General features: G+C 37.1%; 1 protein-coding gene across 4 annotated transcripts in view; it reads left to right on the forward strand.

Annotated features, from left to right (window-relative positions):
• The first annotated feature begins 2292 nt into the window (after positions 1-2292).
• LOC306864357 (spermatid perinuclear RNA-binding protein-like) overlaps positions 2293-26701 on the forward strand; it is a 94032-nt gene continuing 69623 nt past the window's right edge. For 2 of the 4 annotated variants that reach the window (XM_079408341.1, XM_079408343.1), the window contains exon 1: positions 2293-2404. The gene's annotated coding sequence lies outside the window, so the exon portion shown is untranslated. Of the gene's footprint in view, positions 2405-5684; positions 5818-26701 lie in introns of those variants that run through there. The other 2 variants (XM_079408340.1, XM_079408342.1) reach the window with 1 other exon arrangement.

The raw sequence follows: 26701 nt of genomic DNA on the forward strand, positions 1-26701 counted from the left end.
TGAGGATAGTGAAAGGAATAAAATCTGATTTTAAAATCTGGTTCATGGGAATGTTGTTTCAGGAGCATTATTCTGCTTGGCAAAATCCTGGGAATATTCCTTCTTATCATTTTTACATCATTCCATTTTTGTGGAAGGATAGTATAATTTGAGTACTTGTTGTCTCCATTTCATCGCATAGTACATTATGATGCTGAGTTTAGAAACTGCAGAGGGAGGATCTGGTGTAATCAAATTATAATTTTGCAAGTTGAAGCTCACTAATTTATGCATTTATGCAAAAACATGCATGCTTATTAGATTATGTCACCTTTTATATAGATGACTGGGGGCATTATGTTAGGGAAGGTTATCTGTTCAATAGAGAGTTATATTATGTTTAATTTTATTTTATGAAATCCCACTGTGTATGTGTGTCTGTATATTTAGAGAAGTGTTCTATACTTTTGTTCTTGTGCGTAAGCAGAGACTCTTAGTATCACAGAAACACACCCTTTAAATGAACAGGAATTTAAACACTGTAAGCAGTGTGCGTGTGTGTGGAGACTGTGTCATCGGTATGTTGTTCTACAGGAGAGACCAGCTTTGCTTTGAAACAGCCAAAGAGATGTTTTTTTCCAAAAGACTGCTCTTACAGGAACTCTGAGAGCCGGACTACTCTGCATTCCTTCTGGTCTTCCGTACTTGAACAATCACTGATTTATTCTCAATGCACACATACCTGTTTTCATACTCTTGACTGGATTATGCAGTTGAGCTCTGGATGGAACAGATTCATGCGCTTGTCTGAGAGCTGATTGATAAACATTGAAGTCACTGTGCATCTTGTCAATCATACTCACCTTACTGGATTGTTATATAGCTGTTTGACAAGATGTGCTACATGGTCAACAACGCTACTAAAAGAACAGTGAATCTGAGACCTCTGAGCAAGCTGCAAGAAGATGAAAGTGTCTTAACATTAATTAATTTCAGTCATTTAAATTGTGAATTGAAATACACTGTGGTTAATTGAATCGAAGAAGTTCTTGTTTCAGATTTATGACCCTGGACCAGAAAACCAGTCATAAGTAGCACGGTATAGTTGTAGCAATAACCAACAATACTGTCACGGTGCACACACGAGGGGGACACAGGAACGCACAGACGAGGACATAAACTCAAATAATAGTCCTTAATGTAGACATCAGGACAAGACATGGCCGGACAAGGCAAGGCTTACAAACAGGAAACACCGGGGGTAACGAGTAGACCAGACGAAATCAAACTGAACAGACAGGACTATAAATACACAGGTAAATCATAGACAATTAGACAAACACGGCTGGACGAGAATAAACTAATGATTACATATAACAAGGACAGGAAACAAACCAAATATGGACACAAGAGGCAGGAACACATGACATACACGACAGAGGACTGACAAATACATTGTATGGGCCAGAATTATCGATTTTTCTTTTATGCCAAAAATCATTAGGATATTAAATAAAGATCATGTTCCATGAAGATATTTAGTAAATTTCCTACCGTAAATATATCAAAACTTAATATGCATTGCTAAGTACTTCATTTGGACAGTTTTAAAGGCGATTTTATCAATATTTTGATTTTTTTGCACCTTCAGATTCCAGATTTTCAAATAGTTGTACCTCGGCCAAATATTGTCCTAACAAACCATACATCAATGGAAAGTGTATTTATTCAGCTTCTAGATTATATATAAATCTCAATTTCAGAAAATTTACCATAATGACTGGTTTTGTGGTCCAGGGTCACATTTATCTATCTATCTATCTATCTATCTATCTATCTATCTATCTATCTATCTATCTATCTATCTATCTATCTATCTATCTATCTATCTATCTATCTATCTATCTATCTATATATCTATCTATCTATCTATCTGTCTGTCTGTCTGTCTGTCTGTAAATCTCTCTCAATCTAGAGACAGATCTATGATAATATTTAAAACATTCAAAAAATATTTTACTTCAGTTTTTTTTAACTACATTCTTAATAAGCAAGCTATATTATATCTCTATAATAATGTGCTGATAATATTTGATAATAATAAACAACAAAACAAATAAAAAAAACTAAATGGACTGGGCTTTTCCTTTAAATGTATAAATATCTAGATAATTTCCACAGATTAATTTAGTTTGAAGGTTTATGAAGTGGAAAGATAGCACTGTCTGGCAGGTGAAACTGTAACTGTATCAGTTGTTGAAGAGCAGCAGCCCTCCAATTAGAGCACGCGCATATCATGACGTGAACGCGCCCGTGGACCAAATACTTGAGACAGTTGGAAAGCAGATAGAGAGACCGCCGGAGAAAGAAACACTTGACTGGAGGTATATCGCTCCAGCGGGGGAGGACGGCCAACGAGACCACGGTAATTCATCTCCTTCGGGACTCTTTCAGATCCTGCGGTGCGAAAGGGACGCACAGATGGGTTTAAAGCGTATCGCGTTGTGTCATGTGCTCATGTAGGACATCATCTGTGCTGCTGTTATTATTAGGTAATGTACAGTAGGATATCTGCGGATCCGAGCACATCCATCAGCTACAGCGATTCATAGTTTTAACGTTACCTGCAAATGCCGTCGTGGCTTTCTTTGATGCTTTCTGGCAATGTAATGCAGTCGCTCCTCGGACGATTGGTTTAGTATCGGCTTTCAGATGGAGGAATTACATGCACGCGCATGCATTTAACTTCACCTCGCGCTTTCAGATGCTGCATTTGGGCACACTGAGGTTGTGCTGGTGCATCTGCTGTAGTTGAATAATTTATTAGGCTGTATCTTGGGCTGAAGGAGAGAAATAAACACTGAGCTGTTACGTGAGACTGTTTTAATTGAAGGAATGGAAGGAACGCTTAGCCAATGTAAACTTTGGTTGTGTTTATTTGTGTAATTTTGTTGTGCAATAGCAGTGGCATTGACAAGTGTGTGAAGCGGTGGTTTGTTTGCATTGATCCTCTCCATTTTCCTGTAAAATCTGCACCCACCTGTGATCCTTGGGGCAAATTTGACCTATATGCAGGAATTATTAAAATTCGTCATTCTAGTCTAAAAACCCCTTGTATGTTTTCATTAATCTTCAAGTTCAAGTTTATTTGTATAGTACTTTTACGATACAAATCTTTGCAAAGCAGCTCTACAGGAAATTAAGTTTCCACAATATATTTATATATTGCAGAACCTTAATATATTTAACTTATGGCAAAATTTGGTAATTCTGTATGTTGTCTGAGCATTGGCATCCTCTGAGGTCCTCTGAGGGGTTGGCATTATCTTTTCTCAGGTGTTCGGTCATCTCAGATCATTTAAGGGTTGGATCCAGACTGAAGCTTCTGTAATTCCTAGTTACCATGGGATGTTAATCCTGTGACAGAAACAGAGAAACAAATAGAGACATAATTAGCGTAGCTGCTGTTCCATCTAAGCAAAAATTATTTGTTCAACCCAAGCTAAAGAATAATAATAATGTACATTTGATCAGAAATAACTGCAGTACAAGATTATAAGATGCATTATGTGAATGCTTGGCTAAAGAGATGTGTCTTTAATCTAGATTTAAACAGAGAGCGTGTGTCTGAACCCTGAACATTATCAGGAAGGAGAGCTTGGGAGTCAAATGTGAAAAAGCTCTACCTCCGGCTCCTTTAGTGGACTTTGCTATCCTACCAAAAGTCCAGAGTTTTGCGACCTTAGGTAGCGGTTTGGGTTGTAGCGTGGTAGAAGACGAGTTAGGTACGCAGGAGATAAACCATTTAGGGCCTTCTAGGCAAGTAATAATATTTTGTAAATGATACGGAACTTAATAGGTAGCCAGTGCAGAGACTGTAAAATTGGGGTAATATGATCCTATTTTCTTGTAGCTTGTTTATTGAAGATGCAGGACAACCACCTAGCAGTGCATTACAATAGTCCAGTCTATATACAATAGTCCAGCTCAATTGTGTTCCTACTTGCAAAAAAATTATCTCTATGAAGAATTTCAGTCAGGTTTCAGGCCTCACCATAGCACAGAAACTGCACTTGTTAAAATGACAAATTACTTGCTTCTTGCTTCAGACCAAGGCTGCATCTCATTGCTAGTATTACTTGATCTAAGTGCTGCGTTCGACACTATAGACCATGACACACTCATAGATCGATTACAAAACTATACTGGTATTCAAGGGCAGGCTTTACGATGGTTTAGATCCTACCTGTCCGATCGCTACCACTTTGTTCATTTAAATGGGGAGTCATCTCAATTATCACCAGTAAAGTATGGAGTACCACAAGGATCTGTCCTAGGTCCTCTGCTATTTTCAATTTACATGTTGCCCCTTGGAAATATTATTAGAAAACACGGGATAAGTTTTCATTGCTGTGCTGATGATACTCAATTATATATCTCAACAAGACCAGATGAAACTTCTCAACTATCTCAGATAATAGATTGTGTAAAAAGTGTAAAAGATTGGATGACCAATAATTTCCTCCTATTAAATTAAAATAAAACCGAGATATTACTTATTGGACCAAAAAACAGTACACAGAATCTCTTGGATTACAATTTGCAACTAGACGGATGTACTGTCACGTCCTCTAAAGTAAAAAAAAAAATCTGGGTGTTATATTAGACAGCAACTTGTCCTTTGAAAATCATATTTCCCAAGTTACAAAAACAGCATTCTTCCATCTTAGAAACATTGCCAAGCTTCAAAACATGCTACCTGTTTCTGATGCAGAAAAGCTAGTTCATGCATCCAGCCAGGGGCTGATCTTAAAGTGTATATTTTTATATGGACACATATGTTCTAAACTGAATTTAAATTTGAGCACTTTGGGGCACAACTAAAAGTGTTGATTTTTCTAGGCTATTAATTCAGTTAGCCTATGTTTGGCGATTCATAAAATCCCACAAAGTTTTTTTTTATAACATCTGTATTATTCTGCTTTCAGATAGCTAATGGACATTGTACATCTTAGAGCTACATTGTAGTTTGTGTGTATTTCACAAATAAATCTCTGTTGTAACAGGAGTAGCCTAATCAATATGGAAATTACATCCAGTTCATTTCTTACAAATTAAAAGTGTGAGTGAAAGTGTTTAGGAAAATGATACAGTGGTTTTGTTATGTACTATTTTAAATATACGCCAGGGACATTTAGTCCTATTTGCACCCTCGTAAAAGAACAGTATGTGTGAGGCTGTTACTGCATGTTATTAATTTATTTTCACCAAAAAAATATTTTGTAAAAAATTAAAGGCTTTTAGACATTTTTGATTTTTCTAGAGTATATATATATATATATATATATATAAATACTTCATTTGCAAAAACAGATAACTCCATTATTAAACAATTTTCAAAAACATGCTTTTTCATTGTGCATTCCAATTAATCTCAATCTAACTGCAGTTGGGTTAGTTTGATTAGGTTAAAAAATAACTAAAATATACAGTTAACTAACACAATAAAAACATTTGTTTGGCTATCTGTTTTTGCAAATAAGCTATATATATATATATATATATATATCCTGTAAATATTTCACATAAAACAGACACTGAGGTGATAACCACACAAGATCGATGCTGGGAAACTTGGGTAAGACAGTCGACTGTCCTCCCCGTGAATAATGAATTGAGCTCGTGCACGCGTCTGCGCGTTCCTCATTCATCTCAGTGCGCGTGAGAGAGAGGCAGCAGGCGGAGTGCGAGTCCTGCTGACACAACAATATTGGTCTGAACCTCGACTTGCACACATTGAGGATACGTTTGGATTATTAAATATTTCTTCTTTCACCAGTAAGTAGCGCTTTTGAGTCTCTCTGAGCTTGTGTTTGCGGGTTTTCCTCTGAGAGAATCGCGCACTAACGCGTCTGAGACTCGTTTGGCTCAGCGGTTGCGTTAAGTTTCATTAAAAAAAGTTACTTTCTCTTTCTCTGGCGCTAAAAAACGAGCTTCTCATTTAGACTTGTTTGTTGTCACATGTTGCATGGTGTTGTAGGAACTGCACGGTTGTTCTTCATTTGAATCGTTAGAAAGAGAATCACGTTGTCTCTAGTTAACCTGTCAGTGGCGAATGCGTTAAAGATGTGGGTTTGTTTCGTTATCTGTTTCTAACACACACAGATATGTAGAGTCGGTTAGTCGGGGCTGATGATCATCTTGCAGCAGGTGTCTTGTAGAGAGACTTCCGCAGTTTCACACCCCATCTACTCTGTACTGGCGATGTGAACGAGTCGTTCAAGCGAGTCGGATCTTTTCAATGAATCGTTTGAATCGGTTCACGTAACCATTTGGAGATATTCACCCGCGATTCGGACTGAAAACTGTTCTAGAGTCAACCTCGTCTGATTCATTTGAACTCAAATCGTCTCTTTCGGGAATAATTGACTCGTATGAGCCGAGAAGCGATGAGTGAGCGAGGAATTGATTGATTGAATGAAAAGTTGCTTTAATAGACTAATAGCGCAAATGTTACCCCTGTGGGGTTTTGTGGGAACTATTGTCCGCTTTGTTTGTTTAAAATACGCTTCAAAAATGTACTATTGATGTTTTTCTTAAAATGTTTACCATAGTAACCACAGCATTCCCACGACCATGAAAATCCTATTAATTTTAATTTCCAGGCCTGGAAACACATGGAAATGAAAAATTAATGGACATTTTATATATTACAAATCATAACTGCAGTAACACTTTTTTTGGAGACCAGTAATATTTGTAAGAGTATGCATAAATCTGTTTTTCCTTCTTTATAAGGTTAACTTGTTACATAGGTATGATGAAGTGAGGTTATGACTCTCATAATCATGTTGGTGTGTGATCTGTGCAATCCTGAATATCCACTTTCCTTTCACAAGAACAAAGAGCATAACTGTGATGCATGTTTCCTCATGAGATCAGCTCATGCGTTGCCTCTGTCTCACACACACACACACACACACACACACACACACACTGTTCTCTGTCAGCGACACACTCTGCTGTGAGCCCAGCATCTGAAATGCTTTGGAAATTGCTTGGCACGTTGGCTGAAAATAGCTTGTGGCTATCACATATTGCCTCAGGTTGAAATGCGAAAGATTGCACTTGTTTGTAAGGACCGAATTCCTTTGAGAGAGAGACAAGTTGAAACTTATTTATTTTTCATTTCTGTGCGGGTCCAAGCTGTTTGTGCCAAAAACAAAAATATGAAAACACAGATATAAACTGCAATGCGTGTTACCTAGTGATGTTCATTGTGTTGACCGTATAGTGTTAGTTATAGAGTCTAAAGATTTCTATTGTACAGTCTGACATAGGAGACTGATGTTGTGCAGTCTGTCTTTGCCTTTTCCCCTCAAGAAGAGTCGGTGAAACTGATCTTTGATCGTCCTGAAGGTGTATTCAGCTCAGAGAAGCGATGACAGATGCTCTGGAGGTCAAAGGGTGGATGTGTCCTGTCTCTGGTCACTCTTTGTCTTTGTCTCTCCGTTATGTCCCGTAGAGCTACCAGAAGGTCTGAATTTGACTCTCACGGTCTCTTGCAGGGTTTAGTGCTTGAATAATCATTAAAGAGTTTTGTGCGCTGCGTGTCCTGAGGGCAGAGGGAGCCGAAAGTGGCAGATGTAGCTGACTTTTTAGCATCGTTAGGTCACGCTGGGTGTCTGCAGGGATTTAGAGAGGCAAAATAAACATGGTTATGAATTTGTCATCTTTCTTTGATGCTTTGCTAACTTGTTCAATCATAGGTTAATCTTAAAATCAACATCAAATCAAAACTGACCTTGTTTAATTTCTTAATGCATGTTCCTGATCTCATTGTGCACACGATTCATTGGTGCATGTTAATGCAAATAAAAAGAAAATTGTTTGTCTTTGTAATCTTGCTTTCGCTCTGCCTCGTCCTTCCTTATTGGCTGATATCACAGACTCTAGGTGCATTCAAACACACTTTCTTTTTTCTGCTTTAATAATAAATCTAATTTAATATGGGTAAATTAATTTATTTTCTAGAGTTTTATGTAGGAGTCTTTTTAGTGCAGTTTTTTTTATTCACAGTTTGTGGTCAGATTTTTATAATGAAAGAAATCTCTTATGTTCAGCAAGGTGGCTGTTATTTGAACAAAAATACAGTAAAATTGTGAAACATTATTATAATTTAAATGAACATGTGAATATGTTTTCAAAAATAATTTATTATTGTGATGTAAAGCTGAATTTTCAGAAACCAATATGCTGATTTGCTGCTCAAGAAACATTTCTGATTATCAATGTTGAAAACAGTTGCGCTGCATCGTATTTTTGTGTAAACTGTGATACATTTTTTTTCCAGGATTCTTTGATGAACTGAAAGTTCAAAAGAACAGCATTTATTTGAAGTAGAAATCTTTTGCAACATTAGTATACTGTAAATGTCGTTACTGTCTCTTTTGATTAAAAAACCTGACCCCAAACATTTGAACATAAAGTAAATTTATATAAACGTAGATCACAATAAAGTGGTTAAACAAATCTGCAGTCTGTATGAAGTGACTTAAAATTTCACGTCTAGAAATTATTTGAAATATCTTGGAAATTGAAAAGCGTGGGAACTCTGTAACCTGCCAAAATACTGCAGTTATGGCCACAAAACCATAATAAATTAATATATGTTCCTTTTAGCTGCAAGAGTTGTCAGAATCTGAAAGAATTCTTTTGTTGTTTGTTATTTATAAAAAACAATCATTTCCAGTGTTAAACATAGTTTAATAAATTTATTAAACAGTTTTCACTTGCTAAATTATAGAGAGCATATCATTTTATTTTTTTCCAGATCATTATTGCCTGTAGCTATATCTCACAAAATGCAGATAGTGCCTAATATAGATTTGCAGAATATTGACAGAATGAGGTGGTATCCACCTGATGAAGTGTTTCTTCACCTGTCTCTCTTGTTCTCTCTCACTCTTCCACCTTTTTTTTTTTCTCCATCGCTCTCTAACCGATTGGAGCTATTCTTGGCTTGCTCTCTGAGCTGATGGGAAAAACTGACATTGCTAACAGAGGGGGAATTTGAGCTCGACTCGAGCCAAAGCCCACTTCCTCCTCCTGAGCCCGTGCACCAGACACCATCTACCCCTCTGCCACCGCCGCCATCAGGACATTTACTGTCTGCTGTTTGCATGACAAAGACAGTCTTTCTGGTGAGAGTGTTTGAGAAAGGGAGAACCAAACAGAAAGGAAGAAGCTCTCCTTGTTTCCAAAAAGAGAAGCATTTTAAACGAGGTTCCCTCTACTTGAGGTCTTCTGCGAGCAGCATTATCAATTGTACTTTGTTTATCACAGGTTTGGCAATAACTGAACAACAACCAGTTATGGGCGTTGCGTCCCACAGTGCCAACTGAATTTGGCACGTGACTTGGTTGCATCTTGGCTGCTGAGTTTAACTCCGTCTGACTAATGAGGAGAGGTGAACAATGCCATAAAAGAACTGGCATGTAGCACAAATTTAGAATCTAGCAAACAGCAAAGCAACTACAAAGAGAGCTGCAAATTTATAATTTTATTTTTTATTGGATTTTTGCTGTTTATTGGACAGCATTGTGGAGAATTGACAGAAAAGTACAGAGAGAGAAAAGGGGGGCGAGTAAAAGATATTACCCAGGTTGGACTTGAACCCGGTTCCCCATGAGCACATTTTTATTGCATTGAATTCAGATTGCAATGTTGCAAATTGTTTTAACGTAAAATAATTAATTTTGCTGTGGCGCTTTACATCTAGTGGCAGCGCTAATAGAGGCTCAGGAAACACTAGTCCATGCTAAATTTGCTAGGTAATTTAGGGCCCTATGAAATCTGTTTTATTTTTTTCCCGTCTTTTTTTTCTGGATCCCATTTTTTCCATTTAAAATGTTCTAGACTATGATTTAATGGTTAAATTAAATTTATTAATCAAAAAGCATGTCCAATTCATTAAAATCATGAAGCTTATGTAATTTAATAGCAATTTATTAAAATTTAAAATTTTAAGGCCCTATGAAATACTTGTCATAGTTTATTTATTTATTACCAAATCCATTTTCCATTTATTTTCTGGATTCCATTTTAATGGTTTCATTACATTTTAATAATCAAAAGCATTTCTAATTAATTGATGTTTACAATTTTTATTATTTTATTATTATGGTTTATTTTTGACATAATGTGTTGTGTATTTACATTTTTCTTGTGAATAAATAATTTTTCTGGCAAATATTCTTTTAAAATAATGTTAGTAGTTATAGTACCATTACATCAAGTAATTATATTTGTCACAGTTTCTTCAAGTTAAACTGAACCTTTATTTTGACGGGTTTTGGTGAAGACCTTGAAGTTTCTGTTTGTAAATTATATGATGATAGGTTTTCTCAAAAGAAATGGTAAACTGCTCATGAATTGACTCTCAGAGCAGTTCTAGAGATTGTTTGTGTTCATGTACTCCTATATTGAGGCAGCAGAGGAAAACACTGCGAGCATCACGAATGTTTCGGTTTGTGTGTAGTAAATGAAACCGTGCATCTGCACCATTCATTCACACAGAAATTCACATTTAAATAGTATTTTTGCAGCTTAATATTCACAGACACTAGTCCACTAGTACAGACATTGCATTTTGTTTTAAGTGCATTGACCTACTTTTGATTTATTCATCCAAAATTTGGAAAATTCTGTAAATTACATTTTTTTTTTGCATCGCAGAAATCGTAGGGCCTTTGTAATTGTTAGTTGGCCAATCTGCTGAGCTGCACTGCAGCAAAAGACCTCAAAACAACATTTGGTAACCCTTGTCTGAAAAGTTTTGTCCATTTTGGGATCAAAGGGAGCAAGTGGAGAGCAGGGTACAAGTGTACACTAGGTTGTGAGTGCAAGGGCACAATGGGACTGGAGCTCCTGAGGGGATGTGCAATGGAAAAGTGCCCTGCGCTATGTCAACAGACAGTTTGTGTATATGTGCATGCACGTGTGTTTTTAAGGCATCTGATGTGGCGACAGGAGCAGCGGAAATGGATCCAGGGATGAGCAGAAACCAGATCTAACACAGGCACGGGAAGGAATGGCCTTGTAAGGCATCTGAGAGTCAGAGAGCGAGAGAGAGACACACACAGTGGGTCGCCATTCCCTGAAGACGGACCCACACATACATGCATTCAATGAAACAGCAGCATTTCTAAACACTCTTATTGGCACCACACGGGCTATAAAATAAATTTTGCGTTATAAACCTATAAAGGTATTTAAAACCAAAGATGATTAGCGTTTATAGGAAGCCATGTGCTGCTGCTTTTGATTTGAGTTTGGCAAACATAGTAATTAAACGTTGACCTGGGAACAGTTCGTCTTATATTTGATTACCAAATCTAATCTTTTATGGAAAATATTGTCTCGCATTAAATCCTTCTTATATGGGCAAAAATGTATTTTATGCTCTTGTTAATATTTGAATGAGTACTGTGCAGATCATAACTTTATATGGAACAAAAGCCTGTGAATAAGAAAATATTTTTAAGAGATTTTAACAAGATTTTGCATGCTTATTGTGCTTGCTCATTGCCTTTGTAAAACTTTTTCTGGTTTTATCACACATTGAAAAGTTTAATTGCTGTACAAGAAAGCTGTGCAATTTAAGATATCATTCATGTCTATAGCAGGATGAATTGCTGCAACGCGTAACACTTATGCATTTGTTTAAATTACAGTAATAGTGAGGTACTGTAAATGAATATTAATGTGAAGTGATGAATAAGGCAGAACCTGGCTTCAAGGACAATGTCTGTCTCTGCAGCACTATCAGAAATACACACAAATTCCTCCGTAGATTTAGTCTAAAGTTATTCAGCGATAGCGGAGTATTTCTGGATACACATTTGTTTCTATCAGTAAGACAAACTAACTGCTTCTCTCCAAACACCTGTGTTTTTATTTGCCTGATAAGATTTTACAGATTGTAAGATTTGTATGGTGTGACAGTATCTCTTCCAAAGCCCACTCTCAAATATCTACGCTTTTTAGTTAAAAATAGCTATAGCACAACAGATTCAAAAAGCCACTTTTTTTTGATGCAATGCATTGTAGAATTGCATTATGGTTAAGGACACATACTATGGTTAATTTTTGCTGTCTAGGTAGGCCGCTTTCTAGGTTTTTTTTTTATTTTTTAAACAGAGCTCTGGTCATTTGAATGTTATTGCATGTAGCAATTAATCCCCATTTGACCTCCTTGTTTAAAAAAATCTGTCAAAGCTGATATAGATATTCAATTAAAGGCTGGAAGGCAGAGTGCTTCCCCATCTGATAGTGTGCGTAATTTAATAAGGGAGGTTTCCAGCACGGTGGCATCACCAGGACGATTTTTATGAGCGGCGGAGTGATAGAAGAGAAAGGGAAGGGTAAATAAAGAGGAAGAAGGAGGGGGTGTAGGATACTTTGATTTGTTCTGCCTTGATGGTCGTCACCCCTTTGCCTCCTCTGAGAATTAACCAATTAGACTGTGCCTGGTGCGTTTGCCGGCCACACTATTAGACAGATGAAAGGAGCCCTCTGTTTAGCCTATAAACGAGTGAGCAGAATATTGATAAAGACAAGCGAGGGTTATTGCGTTGGCCCCACCACGTTAGTTCCTTTGTGCCGTGATGCAGTACTGCGTAGTTCTTTTTAACCCACTGTGCCGTGTGTGTGTTATGGTAATGAGAATTAAGCTGCCAGACTTAATTGTAGGAAGTGATTCGCTCTGAATTGTACTTTTGTGACAGAACTGCACTTATCTGACAGCGATCTTATTCACTGTTCTCAGAACAGCCGTGGTGGCTTTTGAAAGCCCTGTAATGACTGTCGGTCTGTTCATTTAGGAAAATTGGTAATGTTGTGTAGTTCTGGATTTGTGTGGCAAGTGGGTGTGTTGAAGTCATAAGTGGATGAGTTATAAATAAAGGCTTTCAGTGATGTATTTGTAATATAACAACCCATTACAAGATTCCAGTATGAAACGTGTGTGTGTGTGTGTGTGTGTGTATGTACACTGTAAGGTGGCAGAATTAATCTTACTAAAAACTGTTAGTAATATATAAATGACTTGCAGCGTGTTTTTAATAAACCAGTAAATGCAATGGTCACTGAGAGCTTGAATGTTAAATCACAGGCCATTCTAGCTGGTTGTATTGATTCAATTTTTATGATTTCTTACTAGGGTGTAACGGTACACAAACATGATGGTTCGCTACGTACCTCGGTTTTTATGTCACGGTTTGGTTTCAGACAGTACAGCAGGGGGAAAAACTAAACACAAAATTGCCTTTTTTTATTAAACAGTTCTTTAAATAAAGTCTACCTCAGCTTATGTTCTAAACTAGGGAGCCCTTTTACATTACTATAAGGTTACAATTAGCAACTTACATTTAATCACCATTTAATTTTAAATATAATAATCAACACTCAACTTAAAAACAATTTAAATTGTACACAATGAAGTTTTTCAATTAACTTCTAAATTTTAAAATTTAAATTGGTTGGTGAAATATATTAATTTACACAATGGCTGTCATACCTTGCTTCATAACAGATTTATTTAAACATTCATTAAATAATTAAGACATCACTAACAGTAAAATATTGCGATTATAGTCTTAATATTTAGCGAACTCTAGAATTTATTTTTCTAGCGGACTAATGAACCATGGACATGACTTGCCTGAGGTAAAAGGTTAAAACTAGCAGTAAAGAGGAAGCAATAATCGTGCTCCACGCTGCCGTTTGAACTGAGGCATTTATACAGCGATCTCATCGGTCCCACCAAATCAAAAAAGCACCAAAAAGGAATAGCACCAAAAATTTCCTGAAAAAAAATCTATGTAATTTAAAAGATGAGACTTTGTTTCTTATCAAAAGTAACAATATATAAAACTGGAAGTTTCCAATAGTTACACTCATGCAGTGGTAAAGCAATGCTGTTTTTGTTCAGTACACATGTGTACCAAACCAAAAGACTCGCTCCGAAAAATGTTGGTATGAATACGTGTACCGTTACATTCCTATTACTTACGATATTGTTTTGGGCTTTGGTAGTTTGTGGTTCAGTTCTCAAGTACTCTGTCAAAATGACCAAAATGCACATTCTTAATTTCTGTTCCTCCTACCAAATTGATCCATAATTACAGATAGATTCAGCACTTCAAGAGTTTTCCCACAGCCACCTCTGTTGTTGCCTTTCACTCCCGTACCACTTTCACTCCACCACTTTCTGCTTCTCATCACATCAAACACTACATCAAAATATCTTTGCTTACTTTTCCATGTGTACAGCTCACTTGAATTTATTTAATTTCAATAACATTTTGCTTCTGGAGATTGAAAATTATTGGTAGGGTTGGAGAATAAGATTTGTACAGTTCAAACTTGCATCACTCACATGAGCATCGCAGTTTAATATATGTAGAGCACATGCACTAACCTTTTTTTATAATAGTTTTTTTTTCTATCGAAAGTGGAGAGTGATGGAAACTTGTGTTGGAAGATGAACAGAAAGTTATTGGACTCACAGGTTGAGACAGATTTAGAGAAAGCTCAAGGCAAATAGTAAGGTCCAATTAGCTTAGTCATAAAGCAGTTAGGCCTATTGTTTAATTGCTTTCTTGAAATAACAACATTTAGATGTGTCAATGAAAAATTAAGTTCAATGAGAATGCACAAAATGATTCTTCTTTAATGACATCCCGAACCTCTTGTAACATCTGTCCAGCCTGAACTTTCCACAGTGCTCATTAACACCAGCCAGCGTTGTTCACCGAACACCGTCTCACCTGCTGCTCTTCATTACGATAATGATTTCTGCCTTCCATCTCTCAGCTGGACTCCTTTTTTTGGCTCTTGAATATCCATTTTCTCCAAAAAGCATTTTCCATCCTAAGGGTGTCATTCTCAGAGACTGTATTTCTTAGCTTTCTCATGGTTCTTCATAGCTGTGGCCACCTGCTAAACTCTCAGGAGCAGTGAGTAATTGGAAATCTCCCTTGCGCCAAGGGACACCCTATGCTGCATATCTTCTCTTCCTTTCCTGGGTTTGACAAATCCCACGGATTTCTCAATGGCTTCCTCTCACACATATGCAGGCATACACTGGTCTTTGAGTGGATCCTCTGTGCAGGGATGTTTTCAGGCCAAGGTGAACTGGAATACTGGAGGACAGTGCAAGAGCCAAAAGCTGCCTAAGGGTCTTGAGGGATGGAAATTGAAGGCACTGACAGCGATTTGCAATGTCAAGGTGACCACAAGTCATTAATTTTCAATGGGAGATGACAGTTTTACTACGACATGAGTGACAGCGACTTTTCTAAGGATACATAGGGCCCTATGATTTCCACGAAGTGGAAAACGCGGACAGAATCACGGAATTCAGTCATAGAAATGGAAATTACTGTATAACGCAGAATGTCATGGAATTTGCCAAATTTTGAATGGATACATCAAAAGTAGGTCGGTACACTTAAATCAAAACGTGATATGGACTAATTTGGGAAAAAATAAAAAGGTTTTCATAGGGCCCAGATTCAATGCTGTTAACTACCAATGGGAGTGCAGAAGGTGTAACTTGTGATATGTCGTTTGATACAGGATACTGCCGTTTAGTTTTGATCACCTACTAGCACCATTCTACTTGATGGCTTCTAATGATTGCATTGATGACAGTGATTTTAAATACATTTTTTAATTGTTTTCAATGATATTTGCCAATTTCTGCTGACATGAGTGACAAAGTTGAAGAAGTAGCATCACAGTTACCTTTGGGAATGATCCACTGTCAATTAGACACAGTGGTCATGTAGGAGAGACAGTACAGAGACACTGTGACCAGTTTAATTGCTATTCATATGAACGCACCTCTAGGCCTCACCTTGGAGTGTTGAAAGGACGTAGAGCAGGAGTTGCCAACCCTGCTCCTGGAGGAATACCTTCCTGCAGACTTCAGTTCCAACTGTTTCAGTACACCTGCCTGTTATTTTCAACTAATCCTTAACCCCTTGATTCTGGAAGTTTGTAGCCCTCCAGGAGTAGGGTTGGCTACCCCATTCACAAGAACAACTTGTGGAAATGATGTTCTGTCACGCAGCCAAAAAGGTTTGGTACTTTGCACTTTTGATGTAGGCATCCATTGACCAACCAGAATTCCAGACTGGTGCTTTAGGAAATTTACATTTACATTTAGTCATTTGGCAGACAGTTTGTTGTATTTTTACTTGTCTTTTAGGGCTGGACCAGAATATTCTATTATTCGAATATTCGTTCGGTGGGTTGGTATTTCGATTTTCAATTTTGAGATTCGAGTATTTTTATTTTTTTTTTCCCAGACACCTGGCATCCCCCGCGAAACGGTTCTCATTAATGCATGAATATGAATAGCCCATGAGTGAACGCCATGAATATCATGATTCAGTTCATATGAAAAAGAAGAAAAAATGCCAAAGACCTCAGCTGTGTGGGAGACGCACACAACATGAAACGAGTGTAGGTAGACTAAGTAGGTAGCATACAGCCTGATTGATTTATTTGAAAGTTTGATTTTGTAAAGAAATAGTTCGTTTATTGAAATGTGAGCTGTCTATATAGAATAAAACGAACTGTAATAGGCTAAATAGAACAAGGTAACGTTAGGCTGGCGGATGCTTGATTCTTTGTATTTCCAAAGTGTAAGAACGAACGAGCAATACAAATAGAAAGAGAATTTGTTTCATTCTATATAAGGGAATAAATTTTATTTTATTTAAATTGTTCATTAATTAAAATGTGTGATGCTGTTATTGAAAGTATGCTACCGTGTTCTTTATTTATTGCAGTTCGTTGAACTTTGTTCGTCTTTTATTTAAATAGCCTACCCTTTACAGTGTCAGTAATTACTGTGCTACTAATTTCTGATTTGGGAGTGATTTGTTTGTTAGAAAAATGTTAGGCTACCTTATTAAAAGTGTTGCTCTTAACAGACCTGTGTGTTTTGTATCAGTAACTAGTGCAGTGTCTATTCTCGGAGCATATAAACGAGCCCTGTCCGCGTGAGGCGCGCCGCTTCCGGCTCGCACTGTTTTGTAGTTTATTAAAAGTTTATTCATTCTAAACGTGTCGCGTGTCCATATTGCAGCAAAATGCGATACTGCACTCCCTCGGGTCTGCAGCAACACACCCGCCATGCATGAAGTCGATTGGATGAACGGTTCTCGACATAATGCAAATGCAAACAGACAGACAGACAGATTCTTGCCTTAATTAGAGAGAAGAATATGTTCAGCCGCTCCCTCCGAAGCTTTGAATACACATAAATGTACCTTGTCATTGAATGTCTCTCTCCCATAAGACTCTAGGGATGCTCCCTAACAATAGGGATCTAATGATTTTGTTATCTGTGGTAAATTACTTCTTTACACAGAAACACCATTTACTGGTTTCTTTTTTCTTCATAAGCTATATTTGCACACTCCTACTGTATATGCATAGGTCGCTGTGCACCTGGCTGACCCCACAGGGACACCCTTTAATCTGTGCAGTGGATGTGTTATATCCTGGCTGGATTAGTTTTAAGTCTCTTCTGATTAGTATTCACTGATCAGGCTTAATGTGGGTGGCAGTAGCCGGGTTAGCTTTGTTAGCATGTTAAATCATCTGGAGGCTTACTGTATGTAGAGCAGTAAATCTGGCTGCAGCCCTTCATTTTTCCAGGTCGAACCCTGATTGCGCCACAGTGGATAGCTTGTTAGCTGCTGCTAATTTTGACCCGCTCCTAGTCTCTTGTCTATTTACGGACCAGAGCGGAGTCTTCAACTGCTTGTCACTCAGAGAAATAAACAAACATGCTGGATGCGAACAGCAATGCCAAGATAAACAACTGCTCTGTCATTGCACCTGTAATTGATTAAAGAGGGTACATACACATGTTAGCCATTCTTTTGAGTTTGCGGTGAGCAAAGGATTTAACAATGTGATGGCAGCTTTTTTGGATACCCAGATCCGTAGCCACCATAAATGGTTTTAGTTAGTTCATTTAGGCTAAATCTTAAATTAGTCCCCTCAATCTTGAATGTGTTTGCATTAGGGGTGTGCGATATGACGATTTTTGATCGTGGACGATAAAAATGTCTCCACGATCTGCTTTTTAAGAAATATCGTAGTATCGTGCTACCGCGCACATTGTCAAATACAGTTCTGGCGCCGCCGTCTCTATATACTGTACAACACGACATACAGCAGTAGAGTTACTCAGACAGGACACTGCACTTATTCGTGATCGCAAAAGTACATTATTTGCATACAAGCCTTGCTGGTTAAATGTTTAATTCGCGCGCTGGTCTGACGTGCGCTTGTTCTGAGCGCATACACCTGAAGCACGCGCACTAAAACACCTGTCTAACAGCGCCTGATTACTCAACTAAGTTATATTTTGCGCTAATACTGTCAAAACACACAAGGTTTACATACAGACTGAGTTGGTTATCTCTAAAATGAAAGTAAATAGTTAAGAGAGAAACGGATGCGTGCCTGTACTGTATATTAGATGCGTGCAGCTCTTAAAGGGACAGGACACTAAACGTGCTGTCGACTGTCATTAAAGGGATAGTTCACCCTAAAATTTAATTTCTGTCATTATTTACTCAGTGGAAAACCAAACAGTTGCTGGTCCACATTGACTTTGATAGTAGGAAAGAAAAATCCTATGGAAGTCACTGAGGACCAGCAACTGTTTGGTTTTCCACCTTCTTCAAAATAGCATTTATAAATGTTCAGCACAAGAAAGAAACTCATTCCGGTTTAAAACAACTTTTGAGTAAATGATGATATAAAAATACAACATTATGACAGAATTGACAGACAGATGACAGAATATTAATTTGTGGGGGAACTATTCATTTAACGTTAACAAAACAACAAAACACAAAAGAGAAAAATCACTCACTATTCTTGACTGAAAAACTTTAATACAGTTGCTTTAGGAATCAGTCTATCTAGTGTTTTATTTTTATATTTGTTCATTCAATTTCATTGAATGCTCTGCTAAATACACCTATTGTACCTGAAAATAAAGCACTGTTTGTTTTATTTGTATATTATGTGTATTTGTAATGTGTATCTTTGTTCTTATTTTTTAATAAGAAAAATAAAATAATGACAAAGATTTTTTATCTTCGCCCACTTTGGCCTAAATATCTGCCATGCATCTTTGTCTTTCTAGTTTGGCTGTAATGCTCAGACAACTTGTAAAACCAAAATAGTAAAACTAACAAAGAATCGTGATATTTCTATAAAAAATCGTGATATGATATTTTTCCCATATCGCCCACCCCTAGTTTGCATGTTAGTTTATACATTTAAGTCTTTGGCTTTGCCGAATTTGATTCAGTTGTAAATAAGTTTTCTTAACATGAAATTGCCATGCAATTAAATGAGAGAAAATGATAAAATTAGATGTCAAATTAACTAAAACTAAATCTTCGTTCATTATTAGCTAGCAAGAGCCACGCTAACATACTAAATGTGTTGTGATGGGATTTGCACAGTAATTGCTTATTCATTAAAGCAGCATACAGTGTAATCTTTATACTATCATCTTTAAGTACAAGCTTCACTCTTCAGCACAATAATAATCCCCAAAATGCCAATATAATAGAAACTGTTTGTAATCCCAAAAGAACATTTAAACACTGAGTTCCCTTTTTCATCCTGCTAAAATACACACAAGATATTACTTAATTTTAACATTTACTTTCCCCATCCAGTCTTATGCAAAGCATGATGGGAACTAGAAAGCCCCTGCTCTGATTCAATTAATGCTAGCAAAAATTTATATTTTAGTTACAACACAAATGGATTAAGTAAACTTTCTGTAAATGGACTGCAAAGTTTTAAGTTAGTTCACCCAAAAATGAAAATTGTCATAACCCTCATGTCGTTCCACAGCCGTAAGACCTTCGGTCATCTTCAGAACATAAATGAAGATATTTTTTATAAAATCCGAGAGGCTTCTGACCCTCCATAGACCGCAACACAACTGACACAGTCAAGACCTAGAAAGTTACGGTTGAACCACTGATGTCACATGGACTATTTTAATGATGTCTTTATTACCTTTCTGGGTCTTGAACGTGTTAGTTGTGTTGCTGTCTATGTAGGGTCAGAAAGCTCTCGGATTTCATCAAAAATATATTTATTTGTGTTCCAAAGATGACCGAAGGCTTTACGGGTTTGGAACAACATGAGGGTGAGTAATAAATGACAATTTTCATTTTGGGGTGAACTATCCCTTTAAGTTGGGACAAGGGTCGAGAATTGTTTAATTGCTTAATTTTAACTGAAAAAGCAAAACGTTTTTTATTCTGCATTTTTCATGTGAAATACAATTATGATAGCTAGATATGCCCCCTTCGACAATAATACATCACAAAGCTTTAGGAATGGCTGGCATGACCAATGTATAATATGTTTCTGTGCTGTGAGCCTAAAGCTGGGATGGGCTGAGCTCTGTTTCTGCCGTGAAACGACTGGCTGCCTCTCTGCACTACCTTGGGAATTCTCTGACCCACTTTGCCTTTCGGTTGGAGTTATTTTTACATATTAGAAGAATAAAACAATGGCAGTCCTCACAATGTCTTTGCTTTTACTTTTTCCTCTCTTCTTACTTTTGTCACTGTTTATTTTGTATGGGAATGAGGAGGCGGTGGTGAATGGGGAATGGATCAAGGACTAGTTAGTTACCTATATAAAAAAAACAAAAAAACAAGACACCTCAGCTCTGAGGTAGATGGGAGACAAGTATTTTGTCAGCCATCCTGCAACGTGACAAACATTGCTCCAAGTGACGAAATAGCAGTGTAACTGATCGGATGCACTGACAATAAGCAAACATGCAAAAGCGAGCTTACACACACATTTGCATGCGCACACAAATTGTCTTTGTCAGCGGCTGCTCTCTTAGCAATATTCGTAGATGGTGCAGTCTCTGGAGAGCCGAGTCTGAACTGATGTAAACCTTGATCGTTATTACTAACCTCCTCTTTCACCGAGAGGTCACAGGGGCTGCATTTACACTGGAAGGCCTAATGCACAGATTTGATATTTTGACACACGTTCGATTTTTATACCTTGATTCCTGGCTGGTTACATTTATTTAAGACATAACCGACTGTGCAGTGCTGGCGGCATAAATCGATTGATCAGAACTACAGTGCACCGCAGAAATCAGAATTGTTTGACCGTGTGCACACGGCCTGAGATGTCTCCGGTCCTGTGCGGGCCTCGGAAGCATCTCAGCAGCGGCTTAGGACACAGAGACCTCACTGATTATAAGCCTTTAATGTTAAGCTGATTACAGGCTTTAGGTATCTCCTGCTTTCTGCTGGTAATGCCCATGTCAAGTACCAGAATCGTGGACACATGCAAAATGTATCTGGTAGAGACACAGTCGCTCTCACTTTCTAGAAGCCTTATAATTTTTATACATAACTAAAAGTAGTGTATGATGCTGCTAAATTAACAAGTTGTAGTTTGACCGTAACTGATTGGTTTTCGTAAAAGTGTAGTTTTTCCAGTAATAAATCTTCCCAGCAAGTAGCGGTGTAGTGTTAGAGTTGGCAATAGAGAGTTCAGAAACTGGTCTCTTTTTAGTGGAAGCGTTCATTTGAAACATTCGTGCAGTTTAAAAAAAAAATTAATCTAATACTTATTTCATGCAATAAAATGGAAATGAATTATTCAAAAATCATACAATGTGATTTTCTGGATTTTTTTTTATATTGTCTCTCACAGTTGAGATGTACCTACGATGAAAATTACAGATCTCTCCATTCTTTGTAAGTGGGAAAACTTGAAAAATCGGCAGTGTATCAAATACTTATTTGCCCCACTGTATTTGACTCAATTTTGCATTGTAAAATCATAGCTTTCAAAGTTACAGGCATTGGTACAGTGATGCAGCGTGTCTGTTAATTCCAGGACACGATGAAACCGATTTCATGATTTCCATTAACACTGTCGGTCACACTCCATACACCTCGAGATGAGTCCAGCTTCTCATGGGGTTCTGATGAGGTGGCATTGACCGAATCATCCTCTGCTTATTAGCGAGTTCAAAGCTGTTTCCTGTTGTGCCGGTAAAGCGGAGCAGTTAAGAGACAGCAGCTGCATTAAAACAAGAGGGGTGATAACACAAACTGCACCGTGCGTCAGGCTCGGCCTCCAACGTCTCTTAACACCCGGGAGTGGGAGGGAGCCAGTCTCCATGGTAACTGCAGGAGTAAAATAATTGGGCATGGCCCAGATTGTGTGAAGAGTGATGTACGGAAGAGGGGCTTTTCTTCCCCCTTTTCTCCTGTTTTGTTCCTAACTCTAGCTTTCTTTGAGCAATGCATATCTAGATGTGCGACATATTTGTTTTTTTACCAAGTGAAACACTTCAAGATCACAGATGTGTACCGCTGTAATCTGTATGGCCTTAACCCTCACTAGTGGCTATTGCATCACTTTTTAATTTGGTAATTTGTCTTTATTTCAGTAATCAAGTCACACAATATCCATAATTTTGCTTCCCCTCCGCCTTTTCTGCCTGACTTGCATGTGTGTGTTAAACCAGTGTACGATTTCTTTGGCACGCAATGCAGAATGAGAGAACATGCAAAGGTAAATATTTTGGCTCTTGGGCAAATGAAAGCCAGACGCCGAGTGTTGGCTTGTTTAATGGATGGCTGAAGCTGGAATGGCCCTCGTCTGAGCTCTATATTAAGCAGGGGGCCGTGTTTTTAATCGGTGAACAGAGAACTCTTTGTGACCCATTCAGATGGGGGTATCTATCGATTTCAGGTCCACTGTTGCTTTTCAGGCTAGACTTGAGTAGCTGGTGTTTAAACTCTCACGTTAACAAGAAGTTGATGTGAATGAACTAGCTGAATGAACTTCCTCATCTTTAGGACAATGCAAAGCTTAAAAATGGATAGTTCATCAAAAAATGAAGTTATGTTTTGTCACATGCATTGTAACCCCATGAAGTGACAGTTCTGACATCTTGAACACTTGTAATGGAAAAATGAAAAAATCTAAAGTTTGGAACATAATTCCTAATTGTGACTTTACAATCACTTTTCACATCAAAACATTTGACGTTTGTGATTTTTATTTTTATTTTTTAACCTTGACTCTAGGGCTATCACTAACAATTATTTTGGTAATTGAGTAATCGGTCAATTTATTCTGCCGATTAATCGAGTAATTGGATAATTTATTGTGGTAATAAAAATAGACCTAAGCGAACAATAGACTTTAAAATGACTTAGAATTAGGGGTGCAACGGATCGTAGATGATCCGTGATCCGTATGGACCAGTCGGTGAAAGTTTATCGTTTGCACGTGTTTTGTCTTGCTAAAGTCGAATCGGGACTCGTGCACCGTTTCTGTGCTCAGCCGCTGCCACATATACTGAAGCGCGCACACGCAGAGAGAGAGAGGCGTGATTCAGATACCGCGTTTCAGACAATGCCTCAATGGATGGATACATAGACACAAAGTTATGTTAAAATACCCATTTTGGCAAGTATTCAGGTAAACGCAGTCGGTTATGTCTTCAGTTAACGTATACAGCTGAGAAAGAAACCGGATGGGTGTCAGTATTAGGTCCGTGCATTTAGTCTTAAAGAGACAACAGCCTATAATACCTACTTCTGTCTGCTAATCAAACAACACTTTAACAAAGATTAATCTGTATTTAACTTATGCAATAAGCATTTTTTTGTTGTTTTACACTTAATTTGTACATTTCTGCACCTGAGTACTACTGTTACTGTCTTTTATAATTTTATGTTGTAGGCTGTTCATCTATGCTTGTAATTTGCATAATTGTTCTTGTTTTATTACTGACAGTAGTTAAGATAGTAGTTTCTGCTGGGGTATAGAAGTACTTAAAGTAAGGTTTTAGCAATTAATGAAAAGCAAACTTTTTTTTTTTTTCCGGAAAAATGATCCGATCCATGACTCAAAATCCGTAGTATGATCCGAACCGTGAGTTTTGTGATCTGTTGCACCACTACTTACAATACGCATATGAGGGAATAATAATTGGTTCAAATTAAATATCAGGCGCAAGAAATCATATGGTTTTATTGAACAGAACAGTTAAAATACATAATGTAATGCTACAATATAATCATAACTTTTGTACATTGTTTTATATCAAATGTACGGTAAAGTATTGTGTGTTGCTAACAATGAACAATAGTTATTGCATGCATTTATTAGCATATATTAATCTAGGCTAATGTTAATCTCATATACTAGGCATTTTTAATATTTCATGTTCATGTGAACATTAATGTTTCATGCATAAAGTTGAATTAACAATAATTATACAGTAAATGCATTTGTATAAATGATGTATATTTATATAATATCTTAATTATTGTACATTTTAAGTTCAGAATATGTAATGCATTTATGAATAAAATCTGTTGTAAAAATGGGGAGCTCCCATTAGCTCCCATTAATTTAACATTAGTCAACTAACTAACATTACCAAAAATTAGCAATACATTTTTACAGTCTTTATAAATATTACTAGTTAATAAACATACTTTTTTAGTTAATGTTAACTTGGGTCTATTAAGTAATATTAACAGAGACAATTTTTAATAGTGTATTAATAATGTTGCAATGTTTTTATTGTTATAACTAATAATAATGACCGTATTATAGTTAATAAACGGAATCTTATTATAAAGTGTTACCTTTGCATATGTTTTATATTTAAAACAAAAAACATAAATAAAAAATAGACAATACTACTACATAGTGTGTGTGTGTGTGTGTGTGTGTGTGTGTGTAAATATACATTTTGCTTATTTTTCTTATAAAAAATTATTTTATTATTATTTTAATGATTTGTCACCCCCACACTTCCCATTTTCCCTGGAAAGATCATGAATGAATACTGTACATGCCTGCTGCCTCACTAAAAGTCAAAGACCGTTACATCGTTCAGCAAGATAAGAGGTTTTATTAGACGTCTGTGCCAGATAATCTCTATTTTCATGTGAAAACTGTCTTCAGAGCAGCTACTGTTAAACACTTCCACTCTTTGGTGCACCTCACCAAATTGCTACCTTCAGTAGCCAGCGTTACTATACTACTCAAACAGTGTTGTGGCTGAGCTGGGGTCAAAAGTCCCGATCTGTCAGATAAAACGTACTGTTGAGGATTATTTTCCTCTTGGGCAGGGAGAGATTTGGCTCTTTGCTATAATAGCTGTGCTAAGCCATTGTCTGCGGGAGTCAGGGCTAACAATCCTGCTTTGGCAGTGGAGAGTACCGCCTTATTGCTCAAACAGGGCTGGAACGCTCTGCGCGAGATCTCTGCAGGACGCGTCTGGTCTCATGGAAAGCGCTTGGAACCTGGTGAGAAGCTGTATTTGTTGAATGGCAGAGAAGAATGGTTTCATCATTCGCGAGTTAGCGAGCTTTTCACATCAGAGGTCAGCGGCACGACTCCGACCTTTCGTAGGTGAACCACAATAAACACGCAGGTGCATGTGTGACTACACCCGTCTGAATCCTCGCTTCAACACCGCTGAAACTCGCTGCTATATTTAGCACAAGAAATGCAGTTTAGAAACACTGCTTTTTAATGATTGATGTGTTAAAAAAAGATACACTGTAAAAATAATCTGTGAAGTTTACAGTAAAAAAAGGGGAAGCTGTAGTTGCTATAAAGTAGCTTAAATATGGTAGATTTGGCTTAAATTTAAAGTAAAAAACATTTCATTAACTGATATAAGGTTTATATAAATTAATATATTGAAGTGCTGATATAATAGAAAGATGGCAGCAGCATTATTTTTGCAAAAGATTTGGTAGGCCTGTTAGTAAAATCTGTTGATTGAAGCAATCTTTGTTGCATTATAAGACAGTGGTGACAGTTCAAAAATAAGGACTTAACAAACGTCTTTTATTGGTATCTTCATTTTATGGCCCTGTATGGTTCAGTTCCAGAGATATTGGCATCTCAGTGTGGCTACACATTTTCAGTGGTCCTAACCAAATGTGGGCCACTTTGCATGCAGCTGATACTTTTTGATTTTAAAGAGGATTGTCTGAAAAAACGAAATAATGTTAAAACTAGAAATTAATCTTTTTTCCTTCTATTAACACAGTTGCATGAAACAGATCTGTCTGCATGCCATTTGCTTTTCAACAGTTTGCATACAAGTCAAAGTATTAAAGATCTTAATACAATTTTAGGTTCTGGCTCTTAAACATTTCTTTAGGTATGTTCATTTTTAAGACCCTGTATGTTCATTTCCAGAGATATGCTTCAATGCGGCATCATGTCCAAATTGTTGAATTTGACCCATATCCAAAAGTTGATAACCAAATTCTTTTATACCTCTTGAATTACAGGTAGGCAGGCAAAAAAAAAATAATAATAATAATAAAAAAACAAGTATGACAAGTGCTTTTTTTTTTTTTTTTTTTTTTTGAACTGTTACCTTATAATGCGAAAAAGATTGCTAAAGTCAACAGATTTTACTAATAGACCTACCAGTCTCTGTGTAAAAATAATGGTGCTGCCAGGTTTCTGAAGTCCTTTATATCCGCCTGTCATTTGGCTCCAAATCTCAGGTGAAAATTTTCATTATGACCCCACTCTACAAAGTTACTCTAAATATACGTCCATG

This window comes from Barbus barbus (assembly GCF_936440315.1).
Source record: "Barbus barbus genome assembly, chromosome: 45".
In the NCBI taxonomy this organism is placed as follows: Eukaryota; Metazoa; Chordata; class Actinopteri; order Cypriniformes; family Cyprinidae; genus Barbus; species Barbus barbus.